This window comes from Octodon degus, unplaced genomic scaffold, assembly GCF_000260255.1.
Source record: "Octodon degus isolate 3935 unplaced genomic scaffold, OctDeg1.0 scaffold00015, whole genome shotgun sequence".
Lineage (NCBI taxonomy): Eukaryota > Metazoa > Chordata > Mammalia > Rodentia > Octodontidae > Octodon > Octodon degus.
Window position 1 is genome coordinate 2,897,490 of NW_004524591.1, and position 21,403 is coordinate 2,918,892.

The window sequence follows — 21,403 nt, forward strand, 5'->3', positions numbered from 1 at the left end:
TTTGGTGGAATCGGGGATTAAACTCAGGCTCTTGCACTTGCCAGGGAAGCGCTTATTCTATTGAGTCATCTTACCAGCCCGTGGTGAGATAGTTCAGTGGTCTAAAGCACCTGCTTAGGCAAGCTGAGGCAAACAAAGGGAATGCGATTCAATCTTCCTGCACCACATGCAGTGCCAGTCCCGCCCCAGGGTGGGCTGGGCTGGCCAAAGGAAAAAAAAAAAAAAAGGGATGATACTGGTGCAAAAACAGAATAGAGGATGAAAAGCAATTTCAGGCAATTCAATTATTTGATTTTTGGCAAAAGGGCAAAAATACCTTCTAGAGGAAAAATAGTAAATGATGTTGTGGAAAGTAACTATCCAAATGCAGAAGACTGAACCTAAATTCATATCTAGCACCATTTACTGAACAAAAAAAATGGATCAAAGATCTAAATATGAAAACAGAAGGACTGAATTGTCTGGAAGATAAAATAGGCAAAATTCTGATAACACATGAGCAAGCAAGGCCTTTTTGGGCAGATCACAAGAAATTGCACAAGAAATAACATCAAAAATCAGGAAATGGCATCACATCAAATTAAAAGCTTCTGTGCACCAAAGGAAAAAGGCAACATATAGAATAGGCAACACACCAAAAGGAAGAAATAACTGTCAGCTGTAGCCTGGATAGAGGACTAGCATCTACTATCTGTGGAGAAGTAGCCTCTGCAAGGGGAGATCCAATAAAAAAAATAAGAAAATGAAATTAATAGACATTTCCCAGAAAAAAAATATGAATTCCCAGGAAATACATGAAAAAACATTCAATGTCCCTGGTAAGTAAAGAAATGCAACTTGAGATACTGAGATTGCACATTATTTCAGAAAGAGTGATTATGATCAAGAAGTCAAATAATAAGCGCTCGTGAGGCTCTGGGGGAGATAGAGCCCTTCTACATTGTTGATGGATACATATACTATTAGCACAACCACTATGGAAATCAGTAGAGAAATTGAAAAAAATGTAAATTTTATTAAATACAGCTATTTCCCTTCTAGGTATCTTCTTTAATATTTAAAAAAAAAACATCATATAGTGATAAAGCAATCACATGTTTATAGAAGTGTAACTCATAATAGCTAAATCTTAGAAGTGGCCTATGTATCCGTCAAGTGATAAATAAGTGAAGAAAATGTGATTTATGTATACAGTGAAAACTCCTGCATCATAGAAATATAAATTTGAGTCATTTGTGGGAAGATGAATGTGTATTGAGAACGGAATATTAAGTGAAATAAATCAGATACACAAGCATAAATATTGCATGCTTTTTCTTATGTGTAAAACATAAACAAGGGGGCTGGCCGAATAACTCAAGGATTAAAGCTCCTTCAAGCAGGAGCTGGGGTTCTATGCCCAGGCCTGCCAGCCGGCCCCGCCCCCAGGGCGAGCTGAGCCGGCAATTGAGACTGGGAGCGGCGGCGTGCGCCTGTAATCCCAGCTCTTGGGAGACTGTAAATAGGCAGATCTCTGAGTCCGATCGAGTAGTGAGACCCTGAGCACCCTACAGATCCTTCCCTAAAATATAAAAATAGATAAATAAATAAATTAATTAATAAAATAAAACCCAAAGCAAAAATAAACTAATGAGTATAACAAAAGACAGATAATGGGAAATAGAGATCTAGACCTTTGCAAAGGGAAAGGCACCAAAAGATAGAAAGAGAGGATAGGGAGCAGGGAGAAGTAGATGAAAAACGAATGCATAGGTGTGATGTACATGTAGAAACTTATCCAATAAATTTCATCATTATGTATTACAAACTTATAGTAATAAAAATATAACTTTCTTCTTTTAGTTAAATGAAGTATATTGTTAGATTTTCTAATTATGTGCTAATGTTGACTCTTTCATTAAATTCAAATTAATAATTTAACTACCTTTTAATTCATTGAAAGATTCATATTATAAATTGTTAATATCTTTAGTGCTGTTTTCCATTCTTTATTAATCAGTGTCTTTTCCATATGTTACTCTCAAATGATTAACATGTAAAGCAAATTTTGCATTTTAAGATATGTGAGATGTTTTGTTGTTTTCTTTAATACTTTGTAAAAACTATTGTTGAATATATTGTAGAAACTTTCTGTCAAATGATTGATGTGATAATTTGTAGATCAACTGAATATTTAACTTAGTTTCTTTAATGATTACAGAAAGTACATAGGGTGACACTTCATGAATCAGTTTCAGTTCTGATTATAAAAAAAGTGTTATGAAATATCCTAGTGAATTAATTTCAGCTGCTTGCATTTTTTTTACAGTTTTCTTTCTTCTAAGTCATTGTTTTTTAAAAAGAATAATATGCCATTTATATTTAAGCTGAGCTACCACTATAACTAGGTAACCAGTTTCACCTAAACTTCTCTCCCATAATTCTCTCTTTTTTATTTTTATTTATTTATTTTTAATTTTGATTGGTACAGAGTCTCACTACACAGCTCAGACTTGTAGTGATCTTCCTTTCTCAGCCTCCACAGTGCTGGAATTACAGTCATGTGCCACCAGGTCTGGTTTTCGGGCTGGCGTGGCATGCCTAGGATTGCAGGGCCAGCATGCCATGCAGTACGGGGGATTGAACCTGGGTCCTTGCACTTGCCAAGCAGGTACATAGACCATCAAGCTATTTCTGCAGCCCTCTTTTTTTTTAAATCAACCCTTACAGTCTAATATCAACTTTACTATGTATGGGATTGAAAGTAGTAATTTTTCTTTACTCAATAAAAGATTCATACTGAGACTCCCTATAACATAATATAGATTAACACAAAATTTTACAAATGTACAGAAGGCTTAAGAAAAGAAGACCCAAGAAACATGGTTAAGTGTCATGCAAAAATATAATTGGAGGAGAGAGGGTACCATCTATTGGTTATTAGCAAGGCCTGTGTAGATTGTTGCTTATATGACCTTCTTTCTCTCCATGTATCAGGAATGGTCCTTTGGAATAAATATTTATGACCTGCATTGTAGGAAAGTCAGGAATTATGGCCTGTTACAGAATGGATCATTACCAGTGAAGGTCAGAGAGAACTTCCTGTTGATTTTTTCAAATACCAGTGTGCCATATTTGGGAGCAATGAGTCCTAAACTCCCTTAATTTCAAGTAATTAGATATTTCTAACTTTCACATCTGAGAATTAGAGATTAAAAAAATTACTTTGGTATGTGCATTCACAATCATGTCTGTATTATTTATTTATTTTTGTTCCTTAGTTTTTCTCATTACTTATTTAGGTTTATGAATAAAAATAGTTGGAGTGCAAATTATACATAATATATCTTATATTTAGGCTAAGTATACTCAGCTTATTAATCTTTTTAGCTTTTCTGTTACTTCTAGCATGCGTCATTTAAGGACATGAATATTTCCCCATGCCAGAAGTTATAAATAATATGTTTACTGCAATTCTTCCCATTAGGATTTCTTAATCAATTTAGAGATGTGTTTTAAACCTTAAATTAATGGGAAATTTATTATAGAATATCCTATTATACACAAAAGATTTGAGCAGCTTCAGGCTAAGTCTTAAGCAGGATCTGAGAACATTTTCTCAGGCAGGAAATGAGAAATGGAAACAGTTTTTTTAATGTCTGGATTTTCCCTTTCTCTTCATCTATGCTTTAAAATCAGCTCATTTCTTTCTATACTCAACTATTTGTCTTGGCACTTAGTTAAACGCAAAAAATATCCACCAATTGCTGGTGGTAGCTCTGGGTGCTGTGTGATCTTGCCCTGTGTGTTATTTTCATACAGAAGAGAATAAAAGGAAGAGATATAAGGTGGAAGACTTGAAGATTTCACTTCCGTCAGCTAGCTGAGAAATATATGCACAGCATTTTCATGTCTTTAAGAGGACATTAATTGTATATTTGGATGATTTTGATTATTCTTTCCTAATCCCTCATATTTGTCCTCATATATATTAAGAAATAGCATTATTTAATTACTCAAGCAATTTTTCTCTAATTTAGAGAGATACATTTTACTCTCAAATCAACGAATTAAGAAAAATCTTTTCAGATTCAAAATAATTAAGTTACATTTGAAATTTTTCTTTTTTCTTTTTCTTTTTCTTTTTCTTTTCTTTTCTTTCTTTCTTTCTTCTTTCTTTCTTTCTTGCTTTCTTTCTTTCTTTATATTTTTTACAGAATCTCAAAACAAGATTTTAGGAGAGTAATAAAGGTTAGTACATTGTGTATTATTACTGCCAAAGTAGTTTCTCATATTACAAGATATAAGCAAGAAATAATAAATAAACAACATAGGTACAAACCTCTGTTGTTTTTTTTAAAGTCAGCAGAAAATGTAAATATACTTTTAAAGTTTCTAATACTAGGAGAAGATATCATACAATGTCTTTTAAATAAATTGTAAGTCAAAGATACAGTATAAATCTTAGAACAAAAATTAAGATTAAGCAATATTCAGAATATTAAATGTTTCCAAACAATTGAACTAAGAAAAAGTTCTCATGATAACAAAGAAGTACTAAGAGTAAAACATAAGATAAATACTGGAATGGCAAGTAAATGACCAGCACTTCTAACAGTTTGAGGATAGGATATCACACAAAGTTTTAGTGTGTTGTGGACATGCATAATGACCGTGACAGTTACTGGTGGCTAGGTGTCACTTGTGGAACTGAGCTACCGCTATTTCTTTGAAATCCACCCTGTAGACTCAAGTGGAATCATGACTCATAGGGCGGAAGAGAAATCTATTTGTAGGCTGTGCTGATGAAAATATTCTTCTGCTGAACACAAAGGAATAACTAGAAGACTACTATTGTAAACCTCTTATTCTCCTCTGTTTAATCATTTGCCCTATTTGATGGGTTCTTTCCATTTTCATTCATGGGGCTGTGATCAATTTGCTCCCTCTCTAGAACTTCATTTAGTAGTCTGTGTAGGCTTGGCTTTGTCATCATGAAATTCTTTAGTTGTTCTTTGTCATGAAAATATTTTACTTCTCCATAATATTTGAAAGAGAGTTTTGCAGGATAGATCAGTCTGGGTTGGAATTCATTTTCTTCCAAGACTTGAAGTACTTTGCTCCATGCTCTTCTTGACTTGATGGTTTGTGAAGAAAAATCTGCCGTTATTCTGATGGGTTTTCCTTTAAATGTGATTTGTTTCTTTTCTTTAGCGGCTTTTAGTATACTGTTCCTATGCTGAATTTCTGGAATCTTGATTATTATGTGTCTGGGTGTGGTTTTCATTGGATTGATACTATTTGGAGTTCTATATGCTTCAGTTACAGGAATGTCAGATTGTTGCCCCATATTTGGGAAGTTTTCTGCTATTACTTCTGCCCATATTCTTTTTATATCATTTGTATTGACTCCTTCCTTCTCATTGATGCCTATTAGTCTCACATTGTTCATCTTTGCATTGTCTTGCAGGTATTGAATTATTTTTTCCTGCATCCTAGTTGTTTTAAAGAGATCTTTTCTTACTTTTTCACTAGCTGCAATGGTGTCTTTCAGGCAGAAAGTCTATTTTCACTTTCACGCAAATGGTTTTGCCAGCTTGTGATTGAGGTTTTAATTTCCTGTATATCAACTATGAAACTTTCCTGTTTCATAGATTCTATTTCTTTCCTAAATTGTTTATTCAGGGGTTCCATCATTTTTGTATTCTCCTCTATTTTTTATCAGTGTATTCTTTAGAAGCACTGAGTACTTCTTTGATTATAGGTAGCACTACATTTTTTAGTTCCGAAATTATTTCTGATCTGATTTCTTCTATACCTTTCTGTAGTTTATTCTTTATTGTCAATGCTATTATTTCAGAGATATCTGGCGTGTGATTTCCATTTTCCTCAGTGCTAGTGTCTTCTGCATTTGTACTGGGTGGACTCTGGGTCTGAGACTGCATTTTGTTCCTTCTCTTTGTCATTTTGTATACCATTGTCTTCTGACCTTTGGTGTAGAGCTTAGATAGAGTTATTACCTTAGTACCAGGGCAGATCTATGAAGTTCAGATTCCTCCAGGTGGGTGTTGTTTGGTTCTGGCTGTGTGCTCCACTTCTTTCTGCAGCAGGTATTAGAGTTGAACCCTTTGTGTTTCTCTGGGAAGATGTTCTGCTCCTGAATCAGCTGGGTGGGTCTTGACTCTAACCTCTTTGCAGGGAGTTCTGCTGAAGGGTTCCCTGCTGGGCCTGCAGCCTGGGTCAAATGAGGATCTAGCAGGCCCTGAGTCGTCTCACTCACTGGCCGGGCCTGCGTTCTGGGTCTGTTCAGGATCCAGAAGGCCCTGGGTTGTCTCACTCACTTGCCAGGCCTGCGCTCTGGGTCTATTCAGGATCCCGCGGCCTGGGTGGTCGCACTCACTCTCCGGGCCTGCACTCTGGGTCTCTTACATTTGAAATTTATAGACAAATTTCCCAGTTTGTAATCATATTAATCCTCTGACCCAAGGAAAATAATATTTAAGACAAAAACCTGATCAAAATCAGCCATGTCCTGTGTATTTGAAAAGAGATTTTCCCAAGTTCTAAAGTTGAACAAGTGTCACACATCTTTTTATTTCCTCTCTCTAGTATCATTTTCATTCACTCTTCTCATGTAATAAACATTTAAATAATTGTGTACAGATTTATGTCAAAACATTAAATATAATCCTTTCTTCCAAATGGTGCTACTTTTCAGTTCGCAGTTTATTGCTTTTTTCCCATTATGCTGCTACCAAAATCTCACTGGCTAAGTGGATAAAGGATCTATTATGGTTTATAACTGGATGTTTCTGAAAGTTTCATTCACATAGAGGTGGCTTTTGAGGTGTGATGGCATCCTGGGAGCACTATACCATTGGTGGATCATTCATTGTTGAGTTTAGAGCTTTATATGCTGTCAGGAGGCAGGTCTGGTCAGGAGAGTTGGGTAGCTAAGGCTATGACCTGGAGGGTTGTGGCTCTCTCCCTGGCTCCTTTCTGTCTCTCTGATTTCTGGATGCCAGGAAGTGAGCAGCTTTCTTTGTCAGACTCCTAAACCATGCTGCCTCTTTCTGCAGCTAGCTGCCTGCAACTTCTAAATCATGATCCCAAATCAGTCTCTGTTCCTGTAAATTTTTAGCATTGGGTATCATCTTTCAGTGATGAGAAAAATTATTAAGATAAGTTCAAAGAAGCCATGGAACTGGAAGCCACCAGGCACAGCAGTGCACTTGGACTAGGCTCAGCTGGAAGGAGCCAAACACAGCAACCAGACCAAGCAAGGTTATTCTAGTCAAGTTAGAGTCTAGTATATCTAGATCAGGTGAGCTGAGGTATACTGCTGGGTCCAGCCAAGCCTAAACTGAGGCACAGACCTACAGGAGCATCCTTGTGGCATAGAGGTGGCAGCAGGTAACTGGAGTGAGCTAGTCTGCCTAGAAGACTCCAGGTACATGAAGGGGAGGTGCCCAGAAAACATTCAGGGGAGCTAATTCAAATACAAATTATCAATTTAAGATCTGCTTTGTTATACAGCTATAATATTTGCTCTTATGGTCTAAATTACAAACCCATTAGTTACAAAAGCTTTTCAATTTCTAAATTTCACTAGTGGTTATTAGTATTACTAATTGCACTACTGTAAACATGGAGCTGTATCTGCCTTAACCACATTTTCCCTTGGGTATTTATATTGGGAGGCATTTGGGTAATTGCCTCACCAAAGCCCTGCACTGAAGAACAGAGGACAGTGCCAAACAGAAACCAGTATGTCTCTCACTCTCAAAAGGCAGAGAAGGCAAAAACCGTGGAGCAAAAACAAAACAAGGATCTCCGACAGGAGAGATACCCAAAAACCAGACTTTACAAAGAAGCTCTGACTGCAGTGATAATGTTACCTACCACCAAACTTTTATGAAAAGGATCACCAAATCAAAATACAGAGTTCACCCTGAAATAGAAAATGACCAAAAAAGGAGCAACATGCATTCTCGTGCCCTGAGCCCACCCAGAACAAACCTAAGGGACATCAGCATAGAAGAAATAGGAAGCCACACACCTGAAATTTCTAAAATAATAGCAACTGAAGTAATAAAAAAAAAAACCTGCACAAGAATATAGCGGAAATCAGATCAGAAATAATCTGATAAAAATAAAGAAATAATCTCATAGTTAAAAAAGAAGAAATGAGAACTATAATAAAAGAATTGCTAAGCATTTCTAAAGAAGACACTGATAAAAAATAGAGGAGAATAGAAAAATGATGGAAACCCTGAATGATAAATAGAGGAAAGATATAGACTGCAAGAAGCAGATTCAATGAGATATACAAGGAATTAAAAATTCCATTTAAAGTTGGCAAAACTATTTGAATAAAAGAGAAGATAGACTCTCAGACCATAAAGACACTGCTGCAGTTAGTGAAAGATAAGGAAAGTGCTCTTAAAAACAAGTAGGGTCCAGGAAATGATAATTCAACATGTGCAAGATGATGCAAATAAGAACAACATAAGACTAATAGACATTAATGAGAAAGAAGGAGGCAACACAAACATGAAAAGAATATGGGCAGAAGTAATAGCAGAAAACTTCCCAAATATGGGGAAACAATCTGACATTCACATAGCCAATGCATATAGAAGTTCAAATCATATCAACCCAATTAAAACTACACTCAGACATATAACAAAAAAGATCCCAGAAATTCAGCACAAAAACAAGGAACTAAAAGTCCATCAGAGAAAAGAAACAGATGAAAATTTATTCACAACTTCCTGGAATTTGTGGGATGCAATGAAAATAGTTCTCAGAGGGAAATTTACAGCAGTGAATGCACACATTAGGAAAACAGAGTGAGAACAAATAAATACCCTAATGCTGCACCTCAAGCTTCTATAAAAAGAGCAAACTAAGCCCAGAGCCCAAAGATGGGAGGAAATAATAAATATTAGAGCAGAAATTAATGCAATTGAGACAAAGAAAACAATACAAAGAATTAATGAACCCAAAATCTGGTTCCTTGAAAGATTAAATAAAAATGATAAACCTCTAGCCAACCTCCTCAAAAAGAGGAAAGAAAAAAAAAACCCACCAATTCAAGCAATAATGAATAAAAAGGGACAGATTACTACATATCTTCTACAATTCAGAAGATCACCAATAGCTATTTTGAAAATCTTTACTCTCACGATAGAAGAGTAAAGATAGAAGACACTGAAGAAATGAACAGATTCCTAGATAGGTACAAATTACCAAAACTGAATCAATAGGGTATAAAAACTCTGAATAACTCAGTATCAGTCAATGAAATTGAAAATGTAATTTAAAAAACTTACCAAAGAAGAAAAGCACAGTTCCTGATGGATTTACAGCTGAATTATACAAGAAATTTAGAGAAGATTTAATCCCAATACTCCTTAAACTCTTCAATGAAACTGAAAAGGAAACAAAACTCCTGAAATCATTCCTGGAGGCAAGTATTATACTGATACCAAAACAAGAGAGAGACCTAAACAAAAAAGAGAATTACAGGCCAATCTCCCTCATGAACATGGATGCAAAAATCCTCAACAAATATACTAGCAAATAGAATACAGAGTATCATCAATAAGATTATACACTATGACCAGATCAGATTCATCGCAGGGATGCAAGGATGGTTCAATATATGCAAATCTATAAATGTAATACACTATATCAATAAATCCCAAAGCAAAAACCACTTGTTAATCTCAATAGATACAGAAAAAGTGTTTTGACAAAGTCCAACATTCATTCATGATCAAAACCTTACAGAAAATTGGAATAGATGGCCAATACCTCAATCTGATAAAAGCCATCTATGACAAACCAATAGTCAACACAATTCTAAATAGAGAATAACTGAAATATTTCTCTCTCCAATCAGGTACAATACAAGAAGATTGGATCACCACTCCTATACAATATAGTTCTGAAATCATTAGCTAGAGCCATGAAACAAGAGAAAGATAAATAAAAGGAATAAGAATAGATAAAGAAATTAAACTATGTTTATTTGCAGATGACATGATATTCCACTTGGAAGACCCAAAAAACTCCACCAAGAAGCTCTTAGAATTAATAAACATATTTGGTAGCATAGTAGGATACAAAGTAAACACCCCAAAATCAATAGCATTCCTCTACACAGATAACAAAGTCACTGAGAGAGATATTTGAGAAATTTTACGCTTCACAATAGCATCCTCCCAAAAATGAAATACTTAGGAATTAATCTAAAAAGGAAGTAAAAGATCTGTACAATGAAAATTACAACCCTGTAAAAACAGAGATTGAAGAGGATTTCATAAAATAAAAAGATATGCCTGGCTCCTGGATAGGAAGAATCAACATTGTGAAAATGGCAATACTCCCAAAATTGTTATACAGATTTATAACAATTTGATAGCAATTCCTATCAAAATACCATTAACATACCTCACAGATCTCAAGAAAACATTCTTAAAATTTATTTGCAATCAGAAAGACCTAGATTAGCAAAGGCAATCCTGGGCAACAAAGGCAAAGCAGGTGGCGTTGCAATCCCTGAGTTGAAATTATAGTACAAAGCTACTGTGATAAAATCAACATGGTACTGGCAAAAAAACAGAACGAAGGATCAATGGAACAGATTATAAGATGCAAATACAACTACAAACACACTTAGCCATCTTATCTCTGACAAAAGGGGCCAAATATATTCACTGGAAGCAAGACAGCCTCTTTAAAAAAACGGTGCTGGAAAAACTGGCTATTCACATGCCAAAAACTAAAACTAGACCAGGGTCTACTGCCATGCACTAAACTAAAAATCAAAATTGATTAAGATCTAAACATTAAAACAGAAACACTAAATCTCATGGAATGTAAAGTAGGTGAAAATCTTGAAGATGTAGGAGTAAGCAGACAGTTCATGAACAAAAACCAAACTGCATGGAAAAATACTGCAAAGAATCCAGAATTGGAATCTCATCTTATTGAGAAGTTTCTGCATGTCAAAAGAAATCACCAACAGAGTGAAAAGACAGCCTACAAATTAGGAAACATCATAAGTATTAACCACTGAGACAAAGAATTTGTATCTGAATTATATAAATAACTAAAAAAAAAAATTGGCCTCCAAAATCTAAAGACCCAATCCAAAAATGGGCAAGTGAGATGAATACCCCCTTCTCAGAGGAAGAAATACAAGTGTCAAATTAATACATGAAAAACTGTTCCACAGAACTGGCCATTTGAGAAATGCAAATTAAAACAACATTGAGATAGCATCTTACCCCAGGAAGGCGGCTATCATAAAGAAATCAACTAATAACAAATGCTGGAGAGACTGTGGCAATAAAAGAACCCTTATCCACTGCTAGTGGCGATGTAGATTGGTACGACTACTGTGGAAATCAGTGGAGACTTCTCAAAAAACTAAGACTGGAAATCCCATTAAAATCAGCTATTCCTCTTCTGGATATTTTCCAACTGAAAACATCATACCATAGTGATATATGTGCACCCATGTTAATAGCAACACAATTTGTCATAGCCAAATTTTGGAAACAACCAAAACGTCCACCACTTGAGAAATGGATGAAAAAGATGTGGTGTTTTTAGAATACTACTAAGAGTACTACTAGAATACTAGTAAACTATAAAGAAAGACAAACTTGGGGCCTTTACAGGTAAGTGGATGCAACTGAGGCTATACTCATAAGTGAAATAAATCAGACCCAAATGTGTAAATATCGTATTGTCTTTGTAGTATAAGAACCTGAAGGAATAAATAAAACCTGAAAGGTATAATAGATATGGTAAAATGGAAAGAAACTGAATTTAAGGATTAAAGAATGAAGAGGAGAGAAAGGAGCAAAGATAGGAAAAAAGAACGGAGTGAAAAATATGCAAGTATATATACAGGATGGTTGAGATAGTTGCATTCATAATTTTCATCTTTTTATTTTTATTTATTTTATTTTATTTTTTGTGGAACTGGGGATTGAACTCAGGTCATTGCGCTTGCCAGGGAAGCTTTTATTCCACTGAGCCATCTCCCCAGCCCATCCATCTATTTTTGAAAATAGTAGTTAATGCTTAGAATTTTCACCTTGATTAATTCTGTATGTTAATATCTGTGATCTGAGCAACCACATCAAGGACAGCAATGTGTAATGCAAAACCCATGGTTGAATATCTCTCGTCTTGGTCTTCAAAATACACAATTCTGGAGCAGTTATACCAAATAAATAAATAAATAAATAAATAATAAAATACAAACATGTACAATTTCTAATGGCTTATTGATTATTATACTCTCTTAATAATAAATTAAAACAAAAAAGACATGGAAAATATTAAGATTTCTTGAAAGCAGGAACCAATATTCAATTATTTCCCCAATATTTTTTTTTTTTTGGTACCAGGGACTGAACTCAGGACCTTGCACTTGCCAGGCAAGTGCGTATTCTACTGAGCTATCTCTCTGGCCCCATTTGGATAAGTTTTTCAAGACAAATTCTCTCTCTCTCTCTCTCTCTGGCCCCATTTGACCAATCTTGCATAATTAGGTCTGTTAATCTGAACAACAAATTTGACATTAAAAACAGACAATATAAAACCATTGTTAATTAGCTATTCCTGTTTTGAATATCTGAAACATATGTACTGTTGTATGTTACCTGTTTTTTGTCTTTTTTTCTGATTTTTGTTCTTGCTTTTGTTTTTACTTTTGTTTTATTTTTTAAATTTAAAATATTTCTTTTAAATGATGGGTTCAAAGTTTAGGTTTCCAGCAACTACGTCAGTGATGATTATTCAGCTAAGAGTGTGACTGAATTATCATTTTTTTTAAAAATTTCTTTTCATCTACTAAGAAGGCTTTTCTGTATTTTAGGTGATGTTACAAAGAAAGTAAAAATGTAAAGAAATATAGAAAATGACTATTTATTGATTACATACTGAATGCCCTATGTAGTGCTATTATTCTATATTCATTGTCTCATTTAATACTTATAATGTATGTTAATATCACTAGGAATTGAATATTGAAAGCATTTTGGAGTCTGCTACTGTACCATTCTACAGATTGCATATTGAGCTGTTGGATCAAATATATATATATCAAAGATATATATATATCTTTCTTGCCTTAACTGTCAGATCTACTTATCTCTAGCCCCTTGCCTGGGAGCTCAATTTAGAGTTCTTGGCTACCACAATCACTGACTCATTCCCTAATATCACTTGCTAGTTCTGTCTCCTCCACATGAAGGCTGGCTTCAGTACAGCCTTACTTGAATAATTATGGAAGAACTGAAGGCTCAACTTGACTGAAAATTGCCCCACCACTTGCAAACTCCGGAGTGTCACAGTACCATCAAATTATGGGACCTGGTTTACCAGCAGGTTCTAGAAAGAACTGACCATTAGACTTCAGATGCATGGGCAATTTAATATATCTATGAGACAAAGGTCTACCAGCAAAGGAGACAAAACAGGACAGCACACCAGCACAATTGCTTGTTTTTCTCCAAGAGGAAGAGTTCTTCAAAGTCTACATACATATTCAGTGTGGAGGAGCAGGAAGCTGTGTGTTGTGGTTCTGTGCCTGCTGATGAGGCATTCCCTGGTTCAGCTTTCCCTGCCTTGTACAATTTTATTCTCCTCTTGGATTTTGCTACCTAATTATACCTAGAAAGAATTAGCATAAAAGCCTTGCTTTTGGCTCTGTGTTTGAGAAACACAGGAAAATCTAGTCAGACAGGTCTTGTGTCATAAGTGGCAATGAGAGAAGAAAGGATGGCACATAGGTGATTGGGACTGCTGAATGCAGCAGAAAAGGGTATGAAGGTGAGCAGAAGTTGGCCACTTCAAATACTGGTTACAGGTTCTTCAACAGTGTTTGAGAATAGTTTATTAGTGCCCCATGGGAAGAAGTGATTCAATACTGAACACTCAACTGTTGTTTAGGATATTTAAAAGGTATGACTTTATATTATTTCAGAAATTCATTTTCATTCCATGAAAATCAAACTTTGCAAACTTAAAAGTCACCTACTATCTTTGTGACTCTCTTAATTCTGAGATAACTTATTTTATTTAAACAAACACACAAAATGTGCTTGTTGACTGAGTCAATCAAATATGCATATTATCCTCATAGTCTATAAATATGTATGTTAATATATCCATTAGTTACATGTGATGTTTTTATCAGAAGTGTTAAAACCTAGATTATCTTTAAAAGAAACACATCTCTTGATTTTCAATATATGCGAGCAGTACTTTGTCCGTCATTGAAAGTTCATCTAAAATATTCGATAATAACTCAGTCATTTAATAGAAACTACTTAAAACGATAGCATAGAAGCATGATGAGAAACATGTGTGCCGCGGGTGCAGGTCAGGACCAGAATCTGTGGCGGCTGCAGCCAGCGCACACGTGCTGGAGAGACTGGCGCGTGACAGGCCGCATTTCCCCCACTCTGCACGTGGGGTTGCAGCTGCAGCTGTTACTTGCAGAGCCTGGCACTATTTATGCCTCTGCCTGGTGTCTCTTCAGAGCCCTTGTTCTCCAAGAGCCACCCATCATTGATTGCCAAATACCAGGTTGATCTGTCTGTTGCTGCAGTTTTTCCTCCACATGCCTCCCTGCCCTTTCTTTAAACATGTGTTCTGTAAGGCTCAGAACAAAATTGCTCCACAACCTCGCTATCAAGAGACGTGAATGCATCCTGCAGCACTCGCCAGATTATCTCACTTTCCTGCGACCTGTACTGCATAATTCTTGACGTTAAATTTGGAATAGCTGAGTCTTTCCTGACTTGATGCCTCATTTAATTTCTCCCATCAGTTTTTGCTGTATAATAGTACCTAGCAGTGCTTAGGCTGAAATAACTATGTGTTTCCTTCATACATTATTTTCATGATGCACTGTTTTCAAACATGTCATTAATTTTTAGTTTGATTGCAGTGTCATCAGGGGACAGTAAGGTTGTTTTTTTTCTTTAAACATGCATTGAACATGAAGCTAAGAGTTGTGGTAGGAAATTTTTGTGTAATACAATATCACATTGCACTTAGCTTTTGTAAAACTTTATGAGAGTTATATAAACTATGTAAACTTATAAGAAGCAAGAATTTAGACATTTTGCTAATTTTTCCAGCATTTCAGACTTCTTTTCTTGTCCTGTAAGTAATTTGTTCAAAGAAGCTAGCTGTGAGGCTTTGCCTCAGTGAGATGCAGAGAAATCTGCATGTCTTTATTTGAGTACCTATTATACTATGTGAGTGCTACTGGAGAGGAAACACATGCTTTCATTTAAGATAATAATGTACGTTATTGTACTTTATCTGCAGTACTTGGAATCTGCATGATTAATACTCGCCAAACAGGAATATGGCAGATAACAATGTGCACACTTATTTAGAAAGAATTTAAAGGTGCATTGATGATCTGATTATTAAAAAGAAATATTTTGGTCTCTCGATTATTCTGAGTCAAATCAGAACAGAGCAATTACACAGGAATGTCAATGGGAAGGTTTAATATAAACAGCCATTGACTGTAAGACACAATTTGAGTACTGAATGACTAGTAAGAAGTAGGGTCTGTAAGGTGTAGAGTAGCACCACATACATGAATCGGAAGTTGCCCTGGCAAGGATAGCTACTGTGATGTCATGTTCACAGGAACTTTCTGGCATCAAAACTTTTGGATATTGCAAAGGATGCCATTTGAGACCGTACGGGTCAGTGCAATACATGTAAACATACTGTCTCCCTGATGTGAGAAACTGAGAGAGAAAATGAGGCCAAAAATGTACAATAAATATTATGAAATGGGAAGGAATTGTGCAAATGAAAAAGAACTAGGGTGAGAGAAGGAGAAAGAAAGGAAGGGAAAGGAAAAAACTACGTCAGCTACACTATTAGCGTCTCTTAGTTCATTGAAAACAATAGGATAGATACACAGCTGCTTTCTCTTAATGCAATGAGAAGAACGATTTGTACTAATAGTGTTTGGACAGGTTATCATGTCTGCATCTTGTATTGTGAATAAACACTATGAGGACCACAATATGCAATGTATTAATTATTGTAACTGTCCTACTAACCTGTTTTGAAACTGTCTTATCGCTATTTCTCAATAAAATTAATTCAGCTAATATTGTTTGGGGAATTTTTTTATGTCTGTATCTTGTACTCTTTTTAATTACTTTGAAGATAAACTTATGTGGTGTATTAACTATTGTTCTCCTATTATTTTGTTATGAAGTCTGTTTTTATTCTTTCAATTAAAAAAAATGTGTTTAGGGACTGGGGAGATGGCTCAGTAGAATAAGCGCTTCCCTGGCAAGTGCAAAGGCCTGAGTTCAATCCCCAGTTCCGCCAAAAAAAAAAAAAAAAAAAAGTGTTTACCAGAAAGAGCAACACCGAAGACTTAGGCAACACAGCCCTCCAATGAGGATCAAGGAGACTTCTGGATGCGGAGTGACGCTGGCACCATGTGATAAAGGGGTTGTGGGTGCTGAAGAAGCTGCAGTCTCAGCCTGGAGAAGGCTCCAACACTGAGAGCCTGGGGCAGGAGAAGCCATGCTGTGTGGGGCTTTCCTAGTGAACAGCCCAGAACTCCAAGGCAAACCCTTCCTTGAAATCTGTTGCCTGCTACTGACAAAGCCTAACGCTGTGCTTACACACCCCAACACCCCTGGGTAAAATAGATAGGGCCCGATCCATTTTCCCAGATAAGGCAAAAAGTATTAATTTGGAATTGTGAATCAATAGATTAATCAATGTTTCTGGTATCACTGTAAATTATCATAAGATATTGTTGTCTTAATAGCAGAAAAGAGGTTTGGCCTTCTGTTCTTACCAAAAATCAAATAAACTCAAAACAAATAAAAACAGGAGCAGGCTGAGTAGAATTTGTGCTTTATCATGTCAGTTTGCTTCAGTTTATTCTGTAAAGTTGTCAAAAGGAAAGCGTATGTGACTTGAATTCCAGAAAATAAACTGCATCTTGATTGTTATTTATGTAAGTTATTTATGTAATACATAATCTTTTCCTAATAGGGCATTTGAGAGCTACTTTTGGTGGCTACTGTTCAAAGTACCAAAACTATAATTATTTTGCATTACCTGTTGCTCTGTTCTAACCCAAATACATTGGGCTAACTCGGGTTTCCTTCATCTCCTTGTAGAACAGAAAGTCGGAGGTGCTTTCGGATCATGGCTACCTCAGTCAGTAAACCCTCTTGGCACCTGGCAGGGCTCAGCCTACTACCAGGTCTACCTGCTCTGTGATTTTACCTCTGAGCTTGCTCTGTTGCTCCTTGTAACTGTGTTATAATTGACATAAAACAAGTCTCTGAAAGCACTATGTTGTGTCTTGGAGTCTTTGAACATGCACTAAACCCACTGGAGGGCTGGGGAGGTAGCTCAGCAGTCTAAACGCCTGCCAGACAAGTACAAGGACCTGAGTTTGATCCCTGGTACTGCATGCCATGCCAGCCTGGAGCACTGAGTGTGCCGTGCTGGCCACCAAAACCAGGCATGGTGCACCACCGTTGTAATCCCAGCACTGGGGAGGGCTGAGACAGGAGGATGACTAAGAGTCTGAGCTGCATAGTGAGACCCTGTACCAAATAAATAAATAAAGATTAAAAATAATAAAATAAAATTGAATCTTCTAATATGTCCCTCCTGAGCACATTAATTTACCTAATTCTACCTCATCCTCCATCTATGTCATCTCTATGCGCTTTGTTTTCCTTCAGAACAGTTATGAATATGTAAAATTAGCTCATGTACATAGTTATTCGCTTTTTTAAATGTCTGCTTATTTTTTATTTTATTTTTATTCATTTTAATGAGAAAAAATATAAAAGCAATAAATAGCTTCAAAACAGGTTAGTAGGACAGTTATAGTAATTAATGCATTGCATATTGTCTTCATAATAGTTATTCAGAGGACAAAATGCAGATATGATATCTTTGTCTAAACAATATTAGTACAAACATTTCTTCTCAATGAACTAAGAGAAAGTAGCTGCGTATCTTTTCTATCTTGTGTATGCATGTATATATATATATATATATATATATATACACACACACACACACACACACACACACACACTTTTTTGTACAACAAAACAGTCCTTTATTCATACTTTTGCAAAGTCAGTAAAACATGACACTAGGTTGCTTATCAACTAATAGCTGACCTTAACCAGACAACATTTATCTCAGAAGTGAGGTAGCTTGTTTGCTTTAGGACTGAGGCCTAGCCCCACCTACACACATTTGATCGATTTCCTAGTTCATGGCTCCCAACATATCTACCTTTTTTGCTTTGTTTTGTCAGAGATGGGTGTTCCACTGCAGTTAGAAAGCAGTATTAGAGAAGTCTTTAAAGGACCTTTTCATACTTGAAACCAGTCCAAATATTGTAGTACTTGAATTCAGCAACACAACCCAATATAGTCCAATAGTCCATAAAACTATTGAGTTATTGGTACAACAGGCAGTTGTCAGAAGTTGCTGACTTGAGCTTTTTACAGCTCAGTGTATTAATATGGCATTTGAAATGTCTGCCTCTTAAAGTATAATATGCATAAAAATTCACTGTTGTCTTCACAATGCCTAGGAGAATATGTGACATAAAATAATTGACTTGGAAAGGATCGAAAATGAGTGGTGGAGTGGGCACTTTTACACCACTGTAGAATTTCCTCTTAACACTTGTTAGAGAAAGAGTTCATGAGGACAGCTATCAGAGCATTTGTGCACTGTAACTCATTTATAGGGGTAGATGGGACTCAAGAACTCACTGAAAATTCTTAGTCTCAATTGCAGGAGGTACACAATATTCTTCTAAGTGAGGTAGCCACTTCTCTATCCATTGTTATTGCTGGCAAGGAGCATTCCTAATACTTTGTGGTTTAAGACAACCGAAAACTACTCAAAATTCTGTGAGTTATCTGGGTTCTTAATGCATAGCCTCATGGTGTACATTAGATACAAATACGAATGAAGCCTGTATTTTCAAGAATACTCAAGCACATACATCTCAATTTATGTTCCTTTATTGATCTTCCATTGGTCAAAGAACTGCCATTATTGGCCAAGGACAGTATCCACAGGGATCTGAATATCAAGAAGCAAGAATACATGTGGTGAAAGTAAATATGATCTGTTCACCTGGTTTTCTCTTGTTCTTTGAAATTGTAACACCCAACTATTCCTCTCCTGGGTATATTTTCCAGGAGAAGTGAAAACATACTACAGTGATTTACGTGCACACATACTTGTAGCAGCGTGATTTGTCATACCTAAATCTTGGAAGCAACCCTTGTGTCCATCAACTAAGGAATGAAAAAAGAAGATGTGGTGTTTTTACACACTGGAGGTTTTTTTTTTTTTTTTTTTTGGTGGAACCGGGGATTGAACTCAGGCCCTTGCACTTGCCAGGGAAGCGCTTATTCCACAGAGCCATCTCCCCAGCCCCTTCACACTGGAGTATTATTCAGCTATAAAAAGGTAACTTTGAAGCTTATATTGGTAAATGAATGTAACTAGAGACCATACTCTAAGGTGAAATAAATCAGACTCTCATGTTCAAACATTGTCTAGTCTTCTTAATACAAGGACCTGAAAGATAAAATAAGTTTGCAGTATACAATACATACTATGGAAAGGGAATGACCCTGTTCAAAAGAAAGGAATTACTGAAATGAGGAAAAGGACAGGAGAGAGAGAGAGTGGGGAACAGACATATATCTATGTATGTGAGCAGGATAGTTTGGATAATTATTCTGTGGATTTCTACTGGTCTGCGGAAAGGTACAGTGCTTAATTTTTGTGTCTTTTTTTTCTTTTTCTCTCTTATTAATTTCTTAGAGAAGTTTTTTCTTTCTTCTTCCACTTTGCATGCATATACCTGGTATGTGAACAACTATTTTGAAGACAACCCTATGCAGTACAACAAATACTGTCAAATTCATATTATTTTGTTTAGTGAAATTTGTATCATTTGTAATTTTTTGTTTTAATACTATTTTGTGCTCTTTAAAAAATAATACAACAACAAGAAGGTATTTTTTAAAATTAGGTGCTGCTGCTGTGGCAATGTAGGATCTCACCGGATTTGGTAAAACAAACTTGCTAAGTCACTGACTTTTATTCCCAAGTCAAAATTCCAGAAACAAACAAACAAACTTGTATATTATCTATGTGTTTCTATTTAATTAATCATTCAATATGTTACATTTGCCTGTCTCTGCATTGATAAAATTGTATCCTTAGTGGGACTGAATCCTTGGAGAATTAGGAAGTGAGCAAGAAGTAGAAACGAGAATCAGTTAAGGGGCCTGGTGTCCTTCAGAGAAGAACCTTTTCTCTGCTGTCCCCACACTTGGAAAATCTACTACCCTATTTCCGATATAATTATAGTAGGTAGGTGAACTATCAACATTAAATTGAATGCTGTTGCAGTTAGGAAACTTTCCTCTTATCAGTGTGAATAATCACCTTCATAATGATAAAGGGCATATAGAATATCATAAAGGTGTTTTATCATGATAACATTTGATTTTGGTCGTTTTGCCACTTAGATTGAATGCTAGTACATGCACCAGGTGTATTGAGTGAATTCAAAGCCTTTAGCTGAGGATCTGACCCAGCTCTGCTAAAGTGGGACAGTGATTTGAGAGATTGTGGCCACAGAGGAGAGTCAGACACTCACATCTTTCTCTAAATTGTACCAGGGAAAAGAAACTATAGAAAATAATGGCCTTCAAAAAAAAAAAAAAAAAAAAAAAGAAAGAAAGAAAGAAAGAAAGAAAGAAAGAAAAAGAAAATAATAGCTTTCAGACAGCCTCCAAAATCAAGATTATTACTTTTTGTTGATATTTTTAATGGATTCCAGGATACTGGAAATTCACTAAAAAGAATTCCCTATCTTATTTCCAATGTAATGATCTTTCACATTTCATCCTCCTTCATTTGTATTTGATTTAACTCTTCTATTTTCTCTTTAAATAATATTTTATTCTTTTGTTTATGTGAAAGTATGCACTCAGTTTTGTTCCCTGCACCCCATCCTCCACTGAATTGTTTCTTGCATCTCTGAAATGTTGCAAACTCCAAGTTTAATCTGTTGAGTTTTCTCCTACATCCTTGCTCTTGTTTTCTTAGTGTATTCTGCCTGTGTGGCCTCTGACTTATCAAATACCAAATTCTGATAATTATTGATCTTCTCTGATATCTTTGCGATGTATTCACAATCTCACTTGTAGCAAGCACAATGAAGTTCTGAAGTTGAGGTCAAGCCATGGCAAATTCTTGGCTCTCTAGTTCTTTAGAAGAAACATGTTTACGAGACAACTTAAGAGATTTAAAATGTTAAAGATAA